Genomic DNA, 22,033 nt, shown 5'->3' with positions numbered 1-22,033 from the left:
GAGGTTCCATCTTAGAAATAATAGAGATGCATCTTCACTCACGGTTGCACCTTTTTAAAAAAATAATTAATTAATTAATTTCGGCTATGTTTGGTCTTTGTTGCTGTGTGCAGGCTATCTCTAGTTGTGGCAAGCAGGGGCTACTCTTCGTTGCGGTGCGTGGGCTTCTCATTGCGGTGGCTTCTCTTGTTGAGGAGCATGGGCTATAGGCATGCGGGCTTCAGTAGTTGTGGCACGTGGGCTCCAGAGCGCAGGCTCAGTAGTTGTGGCACATGGGTTTACGTTGCTCCGTGGCATGTGGGATCTTCCCGAACCAGGGCTTGAACCCATGTCCCCTGCTTTGGCAGGCAGATTTTTAACCACGGCACCACCAGGGAAGCCCATGCACCTTTTTTTATTTGCCTGCTTCCATTCCCCATGTATTTGTCTCCACTCTCTACTACTTCCCCAGCTCATGGGGGATAGTCAAGTGTTCAAACAGAAACAGATGTTAAATGTCACAGCTCCGGAGTTGTTAGAGAATGGGCAAGTTCTCTCAGTACTAAAGATGGAGTAAAGACCCCTTCTGGAGGTGGAGGCAGGGGTATGGGTATAAGAACTGGAAGAAGGGCAGGAGATTACATAGATAAAGCTAGATTACTTCTGGTAGAAGAAAAATGTCAGTATCAGAGGAAGGGTTTTGAGAGTTCTGCTACTCAAGGTGTGGTCCCTTGGCCAGCTGCATTAGTATAAATGAAAATCTTGTCAGAAAAGCAGAATCTTAGGCCCTACCCCAGACCCACAGAATCAGAATCTATATTTTAATTGAAGAAGAATTTAATATGAGAAGCATTGCTTGGGAGGAGTGCAAGATTTTATATCAAGGGGGACACTGTATGCTCTCTCTGTGCTTTTATCAGCCCAGCATACTCATGTATCCTTTAAAAAAAGATTTTGGTATTGTTTGGGAAATTGACCTAGATCCTCTAGATTGTCATTAAACAACTGGGGCTCTTATCCTAATTTCTTCTGATTCTTTTTTTCAACCATCATCCTGAGTCTCTGCCCTTTGGACATGACCTTCATTTCCGTATTAACTCTTAGCTCCTGTTCAAGGTCCTGATGTATTCTTTTCTTCTTAGAATTACCACTGGCATTTATTTTGCTTTCCTCCCTCTGTATGCTTTCTTAGATTCCATATAATACATTCTGAGCAAGTAACTGCCATGTTTGCCAGGCATGCTGTACCTCTGAAAGAGGGATTCGGACCATGTCTGGTATCCTTTTGAGGTTAGAAAGCAGGACATATATCTTCTTTGCATCGGGCTTGTCAGAGGGTGAGAAGAAAGAGGAGTAATACTATATTGGTGATTAGAATGTATCTTAGTTTGTTCAGGCTGCTATGACAGAGTACCATAGATCAGGTGGCTTATAAACAACAGACATTTATTTCTTAGAATCCTTGAGGCTAGAAGTCTGAGATTAGAGTCCTACTGTGGTCAGGTTCTGATGAGACCCCTCTTCTGAGTTGCAGGTGCCTACTTCTCATGGTATTCTCACATGGTAGGGAGCAGAGAGTGAAACAAGATCTCTCATGACTCATATAAGGGCACTAATTCCATTCATGAGGGCTCCACACTTATGACTTCATCTAATCCTAATTACTTCCCAAAGGTTTCTCCTCCTAATACTATCATACTGAGGGGAAGGGTAGTGTCTCAATATATGAATTTTGGGGGAATCTCAAATAGTCCTTAACAGGAGGCAATAGAGTGAGTTCATATATTCAGTGTATGTTAGAGATGAAAGGGAATCTTGGGACCAAGGGTGGTCAAACGACTTGATTAAAATTTTAAAGTTAGTGAGAAAGCTGAACTTGGTGCGCAATTCATTTGCGTTCTATCACCATGGTAACCACTAGTTTCTGAGGCTGGCTTGTGTTGTATATTTAGATTAATAAAGAGACTAATAATGAAAGAAGCATCCTTGTTTTAATTTCTACTACGTATATGGTACTGTTTTGGGCACTGTCTATCTATGTATTTAGCTAGCGAGCATTATATATGTGTGTATATGTATAAGCATATATATATGTCTGTATATATATATATATTTCTCCTAATCTTCACATTAACCCACTCAGATAGGCATTCCTCTCCTCATTTTTCAAAGAGAAAACTAAAGCTCAGAAAAGTCAGGTCACTTGCCTAATATCACATACTTAGTTATTGACAGAATCAGAATTTGAACTCTGTCCAACTTGAAATCATCTGGAACTTTTATTATTCCCCTAGGTCTACCTCTTATCATAGATAGTTCCTGCCTGGGTCATCAATTCACCTGAAAAGGTAGAATAATATAGTAATTAAAGGCATAGACCCTGGAGCCAGAACCTGGTACAAATTCCAGCTTTGCGTTTGTAAGCTGTGTGATCTCTGGCAAGTTACAGAACCTCTTTGTGCCTCAGTTTCCTCAACTGTAAAATGGGAGTGATAACCAGAACATCCATCTAGTAGAGTTGCTACTAAGATTAATGTAAGGCATTTAGAAGAGTTTCTGGGCATGAAAAGTGACTAATAAGTGTTATCTATAATTGTTATTATCATTAAAGATGCATCATAATTATTTTTAAGCATAATTGGGAAGTAAAGATATTCAATAAGTGTGAATTATTTGATTAATTTTGTGGTACTTGTAAGATCCTTTCCACTGTCTGTTTATACAGGTAGCTGGTATATACAGTGGTTATGAAGATATGTGTTGATGATATAAATTTCCAGAGAGTTCTCAATTTTGGTTCTGATTAGCAAGGTTAAAAAATACAAAATAATTAATTTTTGCATGCAGGGTGTATTCTTCTGAGGTCAGTTGTGATTATCCTAGCTTTTAATAGATTTCAAAACCAATAGTTATTTTGAAAAATAATATATTAGTCTAGTTTTGAGCCCAAAGGGAGACATGCCCCATGAAATGATTAAACATATGAGAAGATGCATGGGAAATGAGCATCTAAACTCAGATAGAAATTTATTACCTGGAATGGTAAATTATATAAAGGTTGTATGAATTAGGGATCTTAAAAGGGTTCATGCAAAAGCCAAAGCTCTAGTATATATATATTACAGATTTTTGTTTATGATCAATACTACAATCAGAGATCACTCCATTATTTTAAATCATGCTGGCCCAGTGGACTCATTGACATTCACAGTTATTTACGTTTGCTCAATACCAGAAGGAAATTCGCTTGATATGAGTGATGTCACACAATAAAATGACTCGATTGCATATTTGAAATTATATCCTTCCGTTTCATTCAAAAAAGAGCTGCACTTTAAAAATTGTTAAGTGCTTAGGAGTGCAATAAAGACTAAAGGAAACCATTGACCTAATACTGTTGATCAACATTTTAGTTTTTTTTCTTTTTTTAATCTCAGAAATTGAGCTAAACACCCAGCTCAAAAGTTCCAAGAGAGAAAGTTTTCAAGGTCAGTCTCTTTCCACCCTGTGGTTTAAAGCCAAGGCCTCTTATTTAGGTAGCAATTTTTACGCGGGCCTCTCACTGTTGTGGCCTCTCCCGTTGCGGAGCACAGGCTCCGGACGCACAGGCTCAGCGGCCATGGCTCACGGGCCCAGCCGCTCCGTGGCATGCAGGATCTTCCCCGACCAGGGCACGAACCCGCGTCCCCTGCATCGGCAGGCGGACTCTCAACCACCGCGCCACCAGGAAAGCCCATAGGTAGCAATTATTTTTTAAATGGCCTTGAAGATTTGTGATCTTCGGTATAGAATATGTAATAAGCATTGATTACTTTTATTCTGTTCTAATTTAATTTTACTCTTTGTGTCTTTTATACCTTAATGCTTTTATGTTAAAAATAAGGATCAAATAAGTAAAGTAACAATAGAAGATGTTCATCAGCTCATAGAGTTATATGCATTTCTATTTTTAGAAAGAATTCAGTCAAGATGGTTAACTTATATGTTCTCTTAAAAAGGTAATTAGTAGTAGAACATTTAAGTACCAAAGTATAATCCCTTGCAAAAGTTGGGTTGAGGCAACCCAACCCAGGTCCCTGTCCAGCTGTGCAGTCATATTGGGTCTAGCGCATTGATGGCTTTCTCTGTGTCATTTTTGGGGTGTGGCTCTTGTCTCACAGTTCAGACACTGGATTCACATTCTGTTGCAGTAGGTTAGAGAAGGCAGGGAGAAGGGGAAAAGAGTAAATTCTCTCTTTTTTTTTTTTTTTTTTTTTGCCCTGAGAGCAAGAGAAGAAGATGGATGTCCCAGCTTAAGCAGAGAGAGTAAATTCACTCTTCTTGTGCCTTTTTGTTCTTTTCAGGTCCTCATTGGATTGGGTGATGCCCACCTGCTTTGGGGAGGGGGATCATCTTTATTCAGTCTACTGATTCAAATGTTAATCTATCTCTTCCTGAGACCCCCTCACAGACACACCCAGAAATAATGTTTTACCAACTATCTGAGCATCCCTTAGCTCAGTCAAGTCGACACATAAAATTAACCATTGCAACTACGGCTTACATTTCATTGGTCAGAATAAAGTCATGGCCTCATCTAGTTGCAAATGAGACTGGGAAACCTTGAGCATCCTTACTGAAAAGTGAGTGAGTTTCATTACCAAAGGAAGAAAGAGAGAATGGATATTAGGTGTTTATTAGCAGTCTCAGTCACCCATCTATTCAATCGATCTGAATAGTAAGTTGTTTAAGGGCAGGGATGGCAACTAACTTTGTACCCTACAACAGTTCATGAAGAGAAAACAAACATTTCCAGACACCTTGTAAGGAAGATGAGAGAATCTCAGGTTATCACACCTGGAGGAGCATTGACACATCATTTTCGAATATATGTTAGGGAGTCAGTGTTCACACTTCTAGACTAAAGAGAGAAAGAATGACAGGAGGAAGAGTCAGAACATGTTTTATTTTGAGAGTGATAAGATAAACATGTCAGCTTCTCAATCTGATAGCATCTCAGAGGGTGGCATTTCCTTCATGGGACAAGCAGGGGAGGGCAAGAGCCAGAAACTAGATTTTTGTCAGGGCATTTAGAATTAACTTAACAGGGAGACATTAGACAAGTTCTCCAAAATAATAAGAAGAAACTGTTATATAAATTGGAATTCCAGTTGAATTTATAATGTGTAGTTTGTAGCTCATTTTCAGTGCTTGTAATACTTTTCTTCATTGTCTTTCACTGATAAATATCATGATGCATGGAAATCTCCATTAGCAAATAGAATATTCTGAACAAGCAGGGAATCAAAGCAAAATAAAATTGAATCGCTTTCAGGGATAGTCCTGGTGATTTCTAATAAGCATCCTTGTCCTCTCAAAAGGGAACATCTTTCTAGCACTTTCTAAAACATATATGTACCAATTAGGCTCTTTCAGAATGCAAGGAATAGCAACTTGCTCAGTTTATCTTAGTTAAAAGAAGGTGGGTATAGAGCTGGAGACAAGGGGTGATGGTTATATAGAGCTCCTGTGCTAGGTCAACTATAGGAACCTGCTAAGTTATGCTTTCCTGCTTGTATTATTCACGTCCTGCTTTGGGGTCTTCCTATTTATTAGAATCACAAGCAGTCTTAGATAAGAGCGTAACTGCCTGGGCAGTGGTAGTGAAATGTTAATCAGTCTGTATAGACTTCTGCCTGGGATGTTCTGTGTCAAAGAAATGTGTTCAAAGGTCCCAAGCTGGATAAAGCATGATGGAGTCAAAGGTTTCTATGTCAGATGGATGGGCATGAGGACAGGGGATGGAACAACTGAACAGATAAAAAAAACAGACTTAATTTTGCAACTGACTACTTGGAAACCATGCCCCAACACAGATGCTAAGGCGTGGATAACATAGGCATGGCAGACTTCACAGATTGGGGGCAGATAATACCCACAAGCAGCATTCCAATGTGAGACATAATCATATACATGGATTTGCAGGATGTATAGTCTGCTTTCTTCAAGGCATTCTTATTATGTAAATATTTGATAAGCCAAAGTGTTTAATATCTGGGATGGGGCAGCTAGAAGGAGAGAAGCAATTCTAATAGCTTTTGCGATGTGGAACTAAAATCTACCCTTGGATATTGTAACCACCACCAGAAACTGCATTGGGAGGGCCTGCCATAGCACCAACCTGGAGAGTTGGTGTCTAAGTCTCAGGAGGGAAATTCAGAGAGATTTTCCACTTGCTGGGAGATGACAGTGGATTCTAAGTGTGGAGGATCGACACACTTCCTCAAATTACTCTCTATCGAGTTCAGTGATTTATTTTTCAGCTCTTTTAAATCCCATTGTAAATTGTGAAGTATCATTTATGGCAAAAAAATTTTTTTTGTAGTGTGTTAAGTTCAGGCTGCTATAACAATACACCATAAACTAGTTGGCTTAAGAACAACAGAAATTTATTTTTCACAGTTGTGGAGACTGGGAAGTCTAAGATGAAGGCACCAGCAGATCTGGTGTCTGGTGAGTGCCTACCTCCTGGTTCAGAGACAGCCATCTTTTGGCTGAAGTCTCCTAAGGTAGAAGAGGACAAGGGAGCAATCTGGGGTCTCCTTTACAAGGGCACTAATTCCATTCATGAGAGTTCCACCCCTCATGACCTAATCACCTCCCAAAGGCCCCACCTCCAGATACCATCATATTGGGGATTAGGTCCAACATATGAATTTTGGAGGGACACATACATTCAGTCTACAGTAGTAGCAAAGACGTGTTTCTGTGAACAAGAAGCATTGTCTTTAAAGGCTAAGTTCTAAGCAGTAAGTTTCTTTGACTGCCCCGGATGCATGTGTAGCTTCCTGTCCTGGGCATGGTAGCTCTTCCAGGGCATCATCTCATTCCTCAGGGTTAGGTCAGTAAAGGGAGATCACACCAGAATGACAGACTTCCAGGAGTCTCCCTTTGACACATTCATACAGACATTTAACCAGGCCACTACTCTTAACCCCCCCAACCCCATCCAGGGTCTTCTAGTAATTGCCACTTCAGTGTCCCTCTTCCTTTCCAGGATCTGTCCCAGGGTTTGGGAATTTTATTCTGTGAGGGAGGGATTTCTCTATGCTGCTATTAAGACTTGGTTGGGAATCCCCTTGACCTAATTTTGAATCAGGAAGAAAGGAATGCTTTTTAAGAATTCAAATTCTCCTATCCTTTTCTTTTTTAACAGCTTTATTAAAATATATTACATATACCATAAATTTCACCCATTTAGAGTGGACAATTTAGTGGTTTTTAGTATATTCAGAGAGTTGCACAACTATCACCAGACACTTTCATGACCCCCAAAAGAAACCCATATGTATTAACAGTAAATTCTCATTCCCTCAACCCCCTGACAACTATTAATCTACTCTCTGTCTCTATGGATTTGTCTATCCTGGATATTTCATAAACATAAAATCATACAATATGTGGTCTTGTGTGATTAACTCCTTTCACTTAGGATATTTTTTTAAGGCCTGTCTATGTTGTAGCATATATAAGTAATACATGCTAATGTATTACTAATGTCAAATAATAATGTCAAATAATATTCCATGTGTAGACATACTATATTTTATTTAATTGATGGTTATTAGGTTTTTAATTTTTGGACATTATGACTAATGTTTAATGTACAACCTTTTATGTGGATGTATGTTTTTATTTTTCCTTGGGTGTATACTTAAAAGTGGAATTGCTGGATCATATGTTTTAACATTTTGAGGAACTGGGAAACTGTTTTTTAAAGTGGCTGCATCATTTTACATTCTCACCAGTGGTATATGAGGGTTCTAATTTCTCTACATCCTTGACAACATTTATTATTTTTCTTTCACTTTAGTGGATATGGAGTGGTATCTCACTGTGTCTTTGATTTCCATTTCCCTAATTACTAATTACGTTGAGCATTTTATCATGGGTTTATTGGCCATTTGTTTAGTTTCCTTGGAGAAATGTCTGTCCAGATCCTTTGCTCATTTTTAATTTGATTATGTATCTCTTTATTATTGAGTTGTAAAAGTTATTTCTATATTTGGATGCAAGTCATTTATCACATATATAATTTTTAAATACTTTCATACATATGCTTTTTGATGGTGCCCTCTGAAGCACAAAAGCTTTTAATTTTAGTGAAGTTCCAATTTATCTCTTTTTGTTGCTTCTACTTTTGGTGTGGTATGTGAGAAACCATTATCTAATCCAAGATCACAAAGATTTACTCATGTTTTCTTCTAACGTTTTTGTAGTTTTAGTTCTTGTATTGAGGTCTCTGATCCACTTTGAGTTAACTTTTGTGAACAATGTGAACTAGGAATTCAATTATGGACTCAGTTCTATTCCATTGACTTATACATTTATCCTTAAGTCAGTACCACACTGTCTTGATAACTGTAACTGGGTACTAAGCTTTGAAAAGAGGAAGATTGACTCTTCCAACTTTGTTCTTTTTAAGATTGTCTATTCTGGGTTTCTTGCATTTGCATATGAATTTTAGGATCAGCTTGTCAATTTCTGCAAAAAAGCCAAATGAGAGTTTGATAGAGATTGCATTGAGTCTGTGGATCAATTTAGCCATTTTAGCAATATTAAATCTTCCAATGCATGGGGTATCTTTCCATTTATTTAGATCTTTAGTTATTTTCAACACTGTTTTATATTTGTGTGTATAAGTCTTGTGTATGTCTTGCCCTTATTTTGCTAGATTTATTTCTAAGTACTTTATTCTTTTTGATGGTATTTTAAGTTGAATTGCTTTCTTAACTTTGTTTTTGGATTATTCATTGCTAGGATATAGAAAAATAATTTATCTTGCTGAGCTCATTTATTAGTTTTAATATTTTTAGTGGATACCTTATATACACACAAGTTCACGTCATGTGTAATTTAAGATAACTTTACTTCCTTCTTTTCAATCTAGATGTCTTTCATCTGTTTTTCTTGTCCAATTGCTTAATTGTCCTGGCTAAATCCTCTAGCAGAATGTTAAATAAATGTGGGGAGAGCCAACATCCTTCTATTGTTCCTCATATTAAGGGGAAAGCTTTTCGTCTTTTACCATTAGGTATGATATTAGATGTGGGGTTTATTACAGATACACTTTGTCAGGTTGAAGAAGTTCCCTTTTACATAGCATCTCTAGGTATTGATTCCTCTCCAGAGATTATTGTTATCATTGTTTGTTTGCTTGCTTTTTGTTTTGTACTTGGTTACACTAGTACTTGGCTGGAACTTGTATCTCTGTTGGCTTACCATTACACCCAGTATGGATCGTCTGCAGAACATGGGAGGATGGGATCTGCTGGGACTGAACAGCTGCCAAATCTATCTGGAGTTGCTCTTCCACACTGGGGAGCCAGGGGAGGTGGACGCTTGAGTGGGAGTTAGGAGTGAGAGAATAGGCATTTCTACCAGGCTGCAGCCAGACCCAATATAGGTCTCCTATAGCAGTAAGCTGTGAAAAATGGAATCTGCTGATGATCACCTGCTGCTGAATCTACCTAAAATGGAAGGAGGCAGGAGAGCGACAGGATGGGGTGCAGATGGAAACTGACTTTCATCTATGGCTCCTGTTGGAGCAGTTTTCCCCCAAGGCTTACCTGTGGGGGATGGCTGCAATCCTAAATGGAATGCCACTGCCTCAAATAGCTCTTACTGGATTTCCTTAGATTTGATGAATAAATGCTTCTAAGTTTGTATAAACCTCTGAGCAATTTTTAGAGAATTTAAAAGATTATCATTGCTAATTTTGACCAACTTAATAGATGCTCTTTTCTGGGAATGTTTCCCTGAGTCTTCACAGTGCCATTCTGAAAGTCACAACATTTTGTTAAAGAAAAAAAAGTATTAATGACACTTGTTAAAACTGTAAGGCAGACTTTATTTAGGGGGGCAATTGACATAGGTTGTGAAGACCACTGCAGTGGGGCTTTGTAGTTGGGAAGAGAGGTTGGGCTTAACTCAGAATACAAGAATAGGTGGGAATTTATAGCCAAAGAGCAAGATGGGCATCAGCTGATGGAAAATTACTCAAGAGGAAACCTCATGGGTATTGGGAAATTCTGACTAATGTGACCCAACAGGATTCTTGCTGAAGGCAGTCTAAGATGATCAGAATCAGCTGGGGAATGGTAAAGGATGAAGAACCTGGGTATTGAGGTAACCGGATATAGCAGATGGAAGATTCTGGCTAAACTGACCTAGCAGGATTCTTGCTAAAATTGGACAATGTGGAAACCAATATGGAAACCCCAAATCAGGGCTTAGTTAAGTAGAGAGTTCAGAAAAGGCTGAGTAGAATTTGGTCAAGGAGAGAATATTTGTCATCTTCAGAGACATCTCTTTGAGTTTTCAATTCCTATCCGTGTTTAGAAGGACATGTTTTGCTAATACATTTCTCCAAATTAAAATATATTTTCTTGCCTCAGATTTATGACTAAGGGAGCCTTCTCATGTTTTTCCCTTATTAATGATCTTTTTTCTCAAGGTACCTTGGTGTCTCCACCTCTGTCTATGTGTTATCCAATACAAGAACCACTAGCTCAGCAGCTGCAACACAGTGTGTTCACATTGAGATGTGCAGTAACCACATGCTGGATTGCAAAACAATGAATATAAAAATGAATATAAAATATCTTACTGATGATTTTTATACTGACTACGTGTTGAAATGGTGGTAATCTTTATACATTGGGTTAATGTATTCTTAAATATCAACTGTATCTTTTTACTCTCTCTTTTTTTTTTTAGTATGGCTACTGAGAAATGTTAAATTTCATAGGTGGCTCACATTACACTTCTATTGGACAGTGCTGTCCTAGATCACCCCCACTCAGTCAGCTGTAAAGGAAAGGGGATCATATTTTAAGTTTCTTCACAGGGCATTCTGAGCTTGGCAGTCACACAATGTCTAATAAACTCCTTTTCAGTAAAGACATCTTCAAAGTATTGTGGCTCTCAGGTTATATTTCACTATTAAGAGGTCAGATGTGAAATAATAAAAAATGTATAAACCCCCAGCAAATAGTCCATTTGGTTGTAACAATAACAATTATAATCTGAATTATTTTCCTATTTACAAATATTTTCACATACTAATCTCATTTGCTCCCAAGATTCCTTTGATACAGACAGGTATTATTATTAATATTACAACTGTTTTTAGGATTTTTTGAGGTTAAAAGTTTCTAAGGTTAATGAATTATAACAAATATAGTAAAATAACATCTTTTTTTGCAACCTGTTGTAATTAGATTTGATTCAACACATATATATGGACATCTAAGTTCAAATGACTGTATTACCACAAAGTATTCAGAAAGCCATTAGTAACCTTTAATCTGCCAGGGAAAATAAGATAAATACACAACTGATTGTAGTCTGGTTTTGTAGTATATTGATTAAGGAGAGAATTACTTTCAATTAAGGGGAATCAAGGAAGCATACAAAGAAGCATACAAGGGTCACACATTATGAAAAAAATAACTCATATCTTTATTATTGTTTGTTTGGTTCTTGGCTGCACTGGTCACTCCAAGTGGAATAAAGCATCTCCATTTCCTATCCCACCTAAGGAAGGAAAACGAATCTAAGAGTATAATCATGGAGGTGTGTAAAATTTAGTTTATAAAGATTCTCATTGGAACATTGTTTATGACATATTGGGAATAATTTAATGTTATTCAATAGGGAATTTATTAAATAATGTGATATTCATGTGAAAAAATACATGAATCAATTATTTTCAGAATTATATATATTGGCCTAGAAAACATTCATGATATATTGTTAAGCAATAAAGATGGCTTAAAAAGAAAACATCACATCATCACATCTTAAAATATCCTATCTTTATATATTTATGTAAATATATAATCACTATATCCATCTATCTATATGTAGATATACATGTGTCTTCTATATAGGTATCTGTAATTTAATACAATGTGTGTATATTATATATAGCTGCATTTCTATAAGCTAGATTTTTTAAAATGCAGCAAAATGTGAACAGAAGTTGGAGAATTTTTGATGATATTTATTCCATTTTCAAGAATTTTCAATGGAAATATTTTTTATTCAGAAAAAAGTTGATTGAAATAAAGTTTCATATGCAACCTTGTGTTTTAGATAAGTCTTGAAGGACAACATGACTGTAAATTGTTCATAGTTACTACCAGAGTTAATGTCTACGAATATACTGTCTATTAAATTATTTTCTCTATATCCTACAGTGGAATTCATCTGTTAGTAGCTAAAATTTCCTGTTATATGGAGATAATTTACTCTGTTATAGAAAAAAATAGCTAATAAGAGAAGTATAAGAGGATTTTTCTTTTGAGGCCAATGAAGACAAATAGCTAACAACTCTCTGGATTTTAAGAGAAAAATAGAACTACAAATTAAAGATTACATACTTCAACTATAGCTAACTTGCCATTATATCTTATAATATAGTGAAATAATGCTCCTCTAAAGGGAAGTTGTTTAGAAAGATTTCAAATATTCATATTTTCTCATTATTTTAAAATCACTAGAAGATGCTATAGTACAATAAACTTGTTTAATTTTTAAATAACAAAGAATTTCCAATTAAAATGAACATGAGTGATGGCCGTTCAAGATGGTAGAGTAGAAGTATGTGTGCTCACTCTCTCTTGTGAGAGCACTGGAATCACAACTATCTGCTGAACCATCATCGACAGGAAGACACTGGAACTCACCAAAAAAGATACCCCGCATCCAAAGACAAAGTAGAAACCACAATGAGATCGTAGAAGGTCATGATCACAATGAAATCAAATCCCATAACCACTGGCTGGAAGACTCAAAAACTGGAGAACAATTATACCACAGAAGTCCACCCACTGGATTGAAGGTTCTGAGCCCCATGTCAGGCTTCCCAACCTGGGGGTCCAGCAACAGGAGGAGGAATTCCCAGAGAATCAGACTTTGAAGGCTAGCGGGATTTGATTGCAGGACTTCAACAGGACTGGGGGAAACAGAGATTCCACTCTTGGAGGGCACACACAAAGTAGTGTGCACCTCAGGACCCAGGGGGAAGGAGCAGTGTCCCTATAGGAGACTGAACCAAACCTACCTGCTAGTGTTGGAGGGTGTCCTGCAGAGGTGGAGGGTGGCTGTGGCTCACTGCGGGGACATGGACATTGGCAGAAGAAGTTCTGGGAAGTACTCCTTGGCATGAACCCTCCCGGAGTCTGCCATTAGCCCCACCAAAGAGCAGGGGGTAGGCTCCAGTGCTGGGTCACCTCAGACCAAAAAACCAACAGGGAGGGAACTGAGCCCCACTCATCAGCAGAGTAAATTTTTACTGAGCTCTGCCCACCAGAGCAACACACAGCTCTACCCACCACCAGTCCCTCCCATCAGGAAACTTGCACAAGCCTCTTAGATAGCCTCATCCACCAGAGGGCAGACAGCAGAAGCAAGAAGAACTACAATCCTGCAGCCTGTGGAACGAAAACCACATTCACAGAAAATAGACAAAATGAAAAGGCAGAGAGCTATGTACCAGATGAAAGAACAAGATAAAACCCCAGAAAAACAACTAAATGAAGTGGAGATAGGCAACCTTCCAGAAAAAGAATTCAGAATGATAGTGAAGATGATCCTGGACCTCAGAAAAAGAATGGAGGCAAAGATGGAGAAGATGCAAGAAATGTTTAACAAAGACCTAGAAGAATTAAAGAACAAACACCTAGAAGAATTAAAGAACAAACAAACAGAGATGAACTATACAATAACTGAAATGAAAAATACATTAGAAGGAATCAATAGCAGGATAACTGAGGCAGAAGAACGGATAAGTTACCTGGAAGACAGAAGGGTGAAATTCACTGTCATAGAACAGAATAAAGTAAAAACAATGAAAAGAAATGAAGACAGCCTAAGAGACCTCTGGGACAACAGTAAATGCAACAGCATTTGCATTACAGGGATCTGAGAAGGAGAAGAGAGAGAGAAAGGACCCGAGAAAATATTTGAAGAGACTATAGTTGAAAACTTCCCTAACATGGGAAAGGAAATAGCCACTGAAGTGCAGAAAGTGCAGAGAGTACTAGGCAGGATAAACCCAAGGAGAAACACACCGAGACACATAGTAATCAAACTGACAAAAATTAAAGACAAATTATTAAATGCAACAAGGGGAAAATGAAAAAAAACATACAAGGGAACTCCCATAAGGTTAACAGCTGATTTCTCAGCAGAAACTCTACAAGCCAGAAGGGAGTGGCGTGATATATTTAAAGTGATGAAAGGGAAGAACCTACAACCAAGATTACTCTACCCAGCAAGGATCTCATTCAGATTCGATGGAGAAATCAAAAGCTTTACAGACAAGCAAAAGCTAAGAGAATTCAGCACCACCAAACCAGCTCTACAACATTTGTTAAAGGAACTTCTCTAAGTGGGGAAACACAAGAGAAGTAAAGGGCCTACAAAAACAAACCCAAAATAATTAAGAAATGGTAATAGGAACACATATATTGAGAATTACCTTAATCCTGAATGAATTAAATGCTCCAACCAAAAGACACAGGCTCACTGAATGGATACAAAAACAAGACCTGTATATATGCTGTCTACAAGAGACCCACTTCAGACCTAGGGACACATACAGACTGAAAGTGAGGGGATGGAAAAAGATATACCATGCAAACGAAAATCAGAAGAAAGCCGGAGTAGCAATACTCATATCAGATAAAATAGGCTTTAAGGAATGTTACAAGAGACAAAGAAGGACACTACATAATGATCAAGGAATCAATCCAAGAAGAAGATATAACAATTATAAATACATATGCACCCCACATAGGAGCACCTCAATACATAAGGCAAATGCTAACAGCTATAAAAGAGGAAATCGACAGTAACACAATAATAGTGGGGGACTTTAACACCTCACTTACACCAATGGACAGATCATACAGACAGAATATTAACAAGGAAACACAAACTTTAAATGATACAGTAGACCAGCTAGATTTAATTGATATTTATAGGACATTCCATCCAAAAACAGCAGATTATAGTTTCTTCTCAAGGGCACATGGAACATTCTCAAGGATAGATCACATCTTGGGTCACAAATCAAGCCTTGGTAAATTTAAGAAAATTGAAATCATATCAAGCATTTTTTCTGACCACAACGCTATGAGAGTAGAAATCAAATACAGGGCAAAAAACACAAACACATGGAGGCTAAACAATATGCTGCTAAATAACCAAGAGATCACTGAAGAAATCAAAAAGGAAACAGCAAAAACAGTTCTAAGAGGGAAGTTTATACCAATACAGTCTTACCTCAAGAAACAAGAAAAATCTCAAATAAACAACCTAGCTTTACAAAAGGTTATGGGATGCAGCAAAAGCAGTTTTAAGAGGGAAGTTTATAGCAATACAATCCTACCTCAAGAAACAAGAAAATTTCACATAAACAACCTAACTTTACACCTAAAGCAATTAGAGAAAGAAGCAAAAGAAATTTAGCAAAAGAAATCATAAAGATCAGATCAGAAATAAATGAAAAAGAAGAAAACTGTAGCAAAGATCAATAAAACTAAAAGCTGGTTCTTTGAGAAAATAAACCAAATTGATAAACCTTTTGCCAGACTCATGAAGAAAAAGAGAGAGAGGACTCAGCTCAATAAAATTAGAAATGAAAAAGAAGTTACAACGGACACCGCAAAAATGCAAAGCATCATAAGAGACTACTACAAGAAACTCTGTGCCAATAAAACAGACAACCTGGAAGAAATAAGAACGTGCTGTATAAAAAAATAAAATAAAATTCAAAAATAAATAAAAAATAAGATGAACATGAACATGATCTATTGATCTTCATGTTTCAAGATATAACCTAATTATAATCTGGTACAGAGATGGTAAACTAAAGATTGTGAATCAAAGTAATAGGGTAGAAAACAATAACAGCAAAGAAAAAATGTTTCTTTTAATACCTTTAAATGTGATATAAAATATATTTTAATTTTATTTCCTATAATTTAAAAGTAAAATAGTGATAAATTTGAAAATTGTAATCTGTGTTAGAATAGGTTATTTATCAAGATGTCCCACATACTTTAGCAAGTTGGTCAGTTTATCAAGAATCAGAAGTGAATTCGAAAAGAGATTTAACATTTATATTAAAACCATTACATTCAAATTCTATTACTTTATCTCTACTATTTTAATCAATGTCAGTGTAGTGCTAGGTTTTATAAGTTCTCTAGGTAGCCTTATTTTCATTTTCTGAAAATCATGCGTATAAGCATAGTCTCCCAAGTTGGTAGGTTTGCCTGTCCCTGTGGTTATGGTGTGATTTCTGTTGAATATTAGGATATACAAACAAGCATTTTGATTCATTACAGTGGACAGAACTTAAAAAATGAGTGTTTGCTGGTCTTTTGTTTTAAACTAGTTGTGTTCTTACCTTGGGTAATTCACTTACGTGTTCTGGATTTTAGCTTTCTCTTCTGCAAAATACAGAAATACATGATATTTAGGTTTCCATATAGTTTTTTTCTTTCATTTTAAAGAATTTATTGGAGTATAATTGATTTACAATGTTGTGTTAGTTTCAGGTGTACAGCAAAGTGAATCAGTTATACATATACATATATCCACTCTTTGTGGATTCTTTTCCCATATAGACCATTACAGAGTATTGAGTAGAGTTCCCTGTGCTATACAGTAGGTTCTTATGTGGTCTCCCAGGCCACAGCCCCCTCTTATTAGTGATCTCTTTTATATATAGTAGTGTGTGTATGTCAATCCCAATATCCCAATTTATCCCTCCCCCCCTTATCCCCTGGTAACCATAAACTTGTTTTCTGCATATGTGACTCTACTTCTGTTTTGTAAATAAGTTCATTTTACCCTTTTTTTAGATTCCACATATAAGCGATATCATTATGATATTTGTCTTTCTGTGTCTGATTTACTTCATTCAGTATGACAATCTCTAGGTCCATCCATGTTGCTGCAAGTGGCACAATTTTGTTCCTTTTTCTGGCTGAGTAATATTCCATTGTATATAGGTACCACATCTTCTTTATCCATTCCTCTGTTGATGGCCTTTTAGGTTGCTTCTGTGTCCTGGCTGTTGTAAATAGTGCTGCAATGAACATTGGGGTGCAGGTATCTTTTTGAATTATGGTTTTCTTGGTTATATGCCTAGGAGTGGGATTGCTTCCGTATAGTTTTAAAATCAGATGATTCTTCATCAAATCAGTCGCTTACATCTTAGTGTGAAAGATTTCACCTAAAAGCAAGTCTAGATAAAATGCTACCTCATATTTACTTAATCCCCACAATGTGCCGGTCACTGTAGATACAGTCACTCAGTAAACCTTGCCAATAAATCAGTCAAGGGCGGGGAGGTATGGTCATCTCAATTTCACAGATGTTTCAGAGAGCTGATATTCAAAACCAGGACTAGTCTTATTTCCAAGCCTGAGTTCCATTTTGTAAATAGTGTCCCACATAGGCACTGAGAGTACAGATGACAAAGGCAGCGGGACAATGAAAGTTGAGCATCACTAAGGGAGAAGACAGCACAACTGGTGACTTGAGGAAAATGAGGATACATTTGAGTTCCTTTGAATTGTCATTCCTTTCTTGCTCAGCTTAACTTCAGTTAGTTGCTAACCTAAAAGCAAGTGAGTAGTTAAAGTCACACTTTTACATATTTTATAGTAAGAAACATAAGCTAACTATTTGTGCTTTTGCATTGTGTTCCAGGGAATAGTCTCTTAAAGACAATAGAAAGTGTATATATAAGGCTGTAGCAGTGAGGCTTTCTGCAATATAAACCTTATGTATGCATCCTCTTATTGCCGCAGTGGCCCTATATGCTCTCTTGTGTATATTAAGAGCTTTGTTCAATGTTGATCCATTTGAAACGAAAGATGAAAGTCCATATGGAAAAATAATAAGCAGCAACTTTATAAAAATTATCTATTTCACTGACCTTCTCAGGCTTTGATTGAAAAACCAGAAATAATTGATATAAAGGCAAGTTTTATGAAAATGTAACATAAAAAGCCTTTATATGTTATATTTTTTCTAAATCTGTAAATATATGAATGTGTATTTTATAGATAAATGTGTATATGCGTTCACATATTTACATTCAGTTACATCCATACTGTAATAGATGTGTAGGAAAAGTAGTAAAGTAGAATTAATTTATTATAAATTTATTGCAGTTAACCATCTGTAATGAAATTCTCATAGATTCTCATTAATATTTTTAATAAATGAAGAAAAAGAATATAAAATTACCAACGCGCAATATTTAGAAACTATCTTTTCAGATAAGCTGTGATTACCAGCTTCTGTCTGCTTGCTCACTGGATGATACAGAGCATTTCCTCCAACTGCTGCACTTCTGGTCTCTTCATTTTCTGAATTAGCCCCTATACTACAGGGGACCAGCTAACACGCCCTGTGCTCTGTCAGCTTGCTCTGCAATAAATCATCAGAGACAATACCATTTGTTTAGGCCTATTTAAAAGGGTCTCCTGGGAAAATCTGTGAGAGGAGAAAATACTGTCAAACTCACTTTTATTATTCATCTCTGACTTCCCTACACTATTATCTTTTGGTCCCTCAATGGTGCCACTCTATGTACTATTCGTTTTTAAATATTGTGACACACCATAGCTGAATTAGTGAAGACCCCATATCATAGCTGCTATAAGATTAGCTAAAACAATAAGCAATTAGTTGTGAAATATTTAATGACAGGATAGATTACTTTGCTCAGGCATATTGTTCTGTCCATTAAATGAAAGCTAAGGAACTTTTGTTCTAGCTATTCTCCCCTTCATTTATGAAAAGCTAATTCCACTCAATCTCATGCAGAAAAGCCACATCCCTATATGTGATCAACAAATTAGAATTATCACCATATGCATAAAGTTGTAACTAAAATCACATTATATGCATTATTTTTAAAGTGGTTTTTATGTATTAAGTAATAGTAGGTTATTATACAAGATATCGAGTAAATAAATGTTCTGTATCACTGCATCAGTGTTTTCTGTTTTAGACTAGAGATCTAGAAGGAAATTTAATGATCATTTGGCTCAAGCATATTCTTTTACAAATGAGGAACTGAAGTTCAAAAAGGTGGTGGGACTTGCTGAAGGTCATACAGACGGTTACGTCTAAAACCTTTGAAGCTGTGTTTGTTCTGGTTTTTCCAGCGTTTTTGGATGACTGTGAGTCAGTGGTTGAGCCAATCTCCCCATCAGATGGCCACACTCGGGCATCTGGCATATGGAATCTCTTCAGGATGCTCACCTTTTTACCAGAGCTAAATTTGAGAAGAAAGAAAGACGGAAGAGGAAATTATCCGAGAGACTAGATGAGAATAAAAAGCAAATGGAACAAGGGAAATTTAAAAAATATCCTGTAAAACCTACAAATAACCTGAAAAGTAACCTAACTTAATCAGCTTCCTTCTCAAGGGTTTTCTGAGTTCAGGGATATTGAGTGGTGCAGTGGAAAGGATTTTGAAGTCTGACCTGTTTTAGAATACTTGCTTTCTCACCTGTTAGCAACATGAACTTAAGGAAGTGATCTTGCCATTCAGAAATCTCCACTTGGTGGTGACTTTAAGGGAGATACTGAGCAAATACACTGCTTACTCATTGATTATTAGCTCCCACCTCACCCTGGGCTGCTCTCTAGCCCATGCTGTAACCACTCTGACATGCGGTCTGAACCCACCAGTCAACTAGACTTTCAGGTGGGTTGGGGGTGTTGAGGTTTTCAATCTGTTATAGTTAGAGACCAATTCACATGTAAACACTGGGACAGGGCTAACATCCCTTTATAATCAATAAAAGCAAGACCCCTCTCTAACTCCCTATATTTAGGAAATACATTTTCAACAAATAAGCCTTGTAGCCGGGATGAGGCTAAGCAAAACATGAGACATGAAACAGGAAGGTGGGTCTCTCCTGCACTTTTACTCTGCCTTCTTTCTCCTTCTTAAGCTCTATTTACTCTCCACTCTGTTTCCCTATCAAAAGCTTATCCACAGGCAGAATGCATAATTCTATAGTTTGGTATTGTCCCAACCTGGGCACACATGCATTTTAACAGAAGGCTTAATGGGAAAGGAACAAACATGGATTATTAAGGCTTATCATGTGCCAGGTGGGTCCTAAATATGTGTTGCATTATCTAGTCCTGTAAGCAATTCTGAGTTAGATACAGCTATCTCAATTTTACAGATAAGAAAACCAAAAGGAAATAGAAACAATAGCAAGAAAATATGTGTGGGGCGTGAGAGTGTGTATGTGGGCGGCAGGGAGAGGGGTGAGAATGTGGGGTGAGTTGGAAAACACAATGACTTGGCTAATTGTATTCTGGAAGTCTTTGACAATTTTGACCACAATTTTGTAGTTGGAATCCTTGATTCTATGTGGGTCTTTCAATGTTATTCTGAAGAAATTGCAGTTGTTAAAAATTCTTTACTGGTCAGTGCCTAGATTTCTTAAAGAGGTAGAATAAGACAGGTGCTTGCTAAACACACTGTACTGCTCATACATTTATTTTGCAAATTAAGCTTTTTTTTTCCCCCCTTCTAATGCTGCTTGCCTTGGCTGGGTAATCTCAGGCAAAGAAAGACCCCCCGCTTCCTCTCCTTCTAAGACCCTTAGTTCCTTCTAGTTCAGTGGTGCTCAAAGGTGGGTACTGAAACTCATAAAAGTAGAATTTACTCACCAAATTACCCAAGTTATTGCTAAGTGTCAATCCCTGTCTCCAGCCAGTTTGATCCTTAGAAATTCTCCAGTCTGTTTTTAATTCTATGGCATTTCACATTCCTCTATCCCCTTCCCTTTCTCTTGCTCTTTGATATAGTGAAAGTAAAAATTTCCAGGGAAGGTGAGATGCATGGTCTTCTCATATATTTCATGGTGAAAATGATTCCAATGTGACAATTGACAAGCGCAGGAAGGGGAGAGACTCTTGCATCAGATGTTTGCAAATTTATCCACAAACATGCATCTCTACCACGACCATGTTCCAAATAAGTTATTGCCGTTGTTACAGTGAAGATATTAATCATATTGTGATGAAATTCTTCAGGTTTTTTTTGCATATGGAGGCAGACAGGATAGCTTAGGAACTGCATTTGATTAAATCTCCATTTACAAAATAATGATATAAGAGTAATTCAGTCATCATGTAATTCTAGCAAAGGCAAAGAAAGCAGATTTTAAACCTGAGAAATGTTTTATCTATATTTTAATCAGAAATGATTGATATACAATCTACAATTAAAGAAAAACTTGATATGCCCAATGTCATTCCTGACAATTATTTCTGTTTTTGTACAACCCATGTCGTTGTACAGGATACCAAGTTTGCAACCTAAAGAAATACTGATATCACAGACTGCTCAGTGAATATCTCATAGAATCGCAAGTCTAGGTTGAATAATTCATTCAGGAAGAAACAATTTTAATTGTACCTAAACTGTTCTGATGACAGAAACAATATTTTAAGTGATTGAAAACAATTAGCAATAAATTGAGTCCTTTTCAAAACATCATTATTGAGTACTTCAGAAAATCTGAGTGTTTGGGAAGAAATAGCTTACTAACTTCTGTCCCTTAATTAGAAAAGAACACTCCAGGCATTATTTCATTGTTTGTTCCTGAAAAAATAGAGGATAAAAGGCAAATCTAAGACTTTTAAAAGTTATATTCTGCCACACCCTTCCTCCCTCCCTCCCATCCTCCCTTCTTTTCTTCCTTCCTTCCTTATTTTTTATGCCATCCTTTGTCTTATAGCCAAGGAAATGTTTCAACCCTTCAGTTGCACAGAAAACAAAATGAAATTTCATGATTCTATTATAGTTTTAAAAAATGTGTGTGTGTTTTCTCATTTTTGGTAGCTGGTTTATTTTAGAGGCTGATGTGTTTGAATAGAATTTTCACATGTGGGAAAGTATTGATTGGTAGGGAAGAAAATGTTCATGTTTACATTTTTCCTTTTCACTATG

Source organism: Phocoena sinus, chromosome 18, assembly GCF_008692025.1.
Source record: "Phocoena sinus isolate mPhoSin1 chromosome 18, mPhoSin1.pri, whole genome shotgun sequence".
NCBI lineage: Eukaryota > Metazoa > Chordata > Mammalia > Artiodactyla > Phocoenidae > Phocoena > Phocoena sinus.
The sequence above is the reverse complement of the archived record's forward strand: the minus strand, read 5'-3'. Positions refer to the sequence as shown.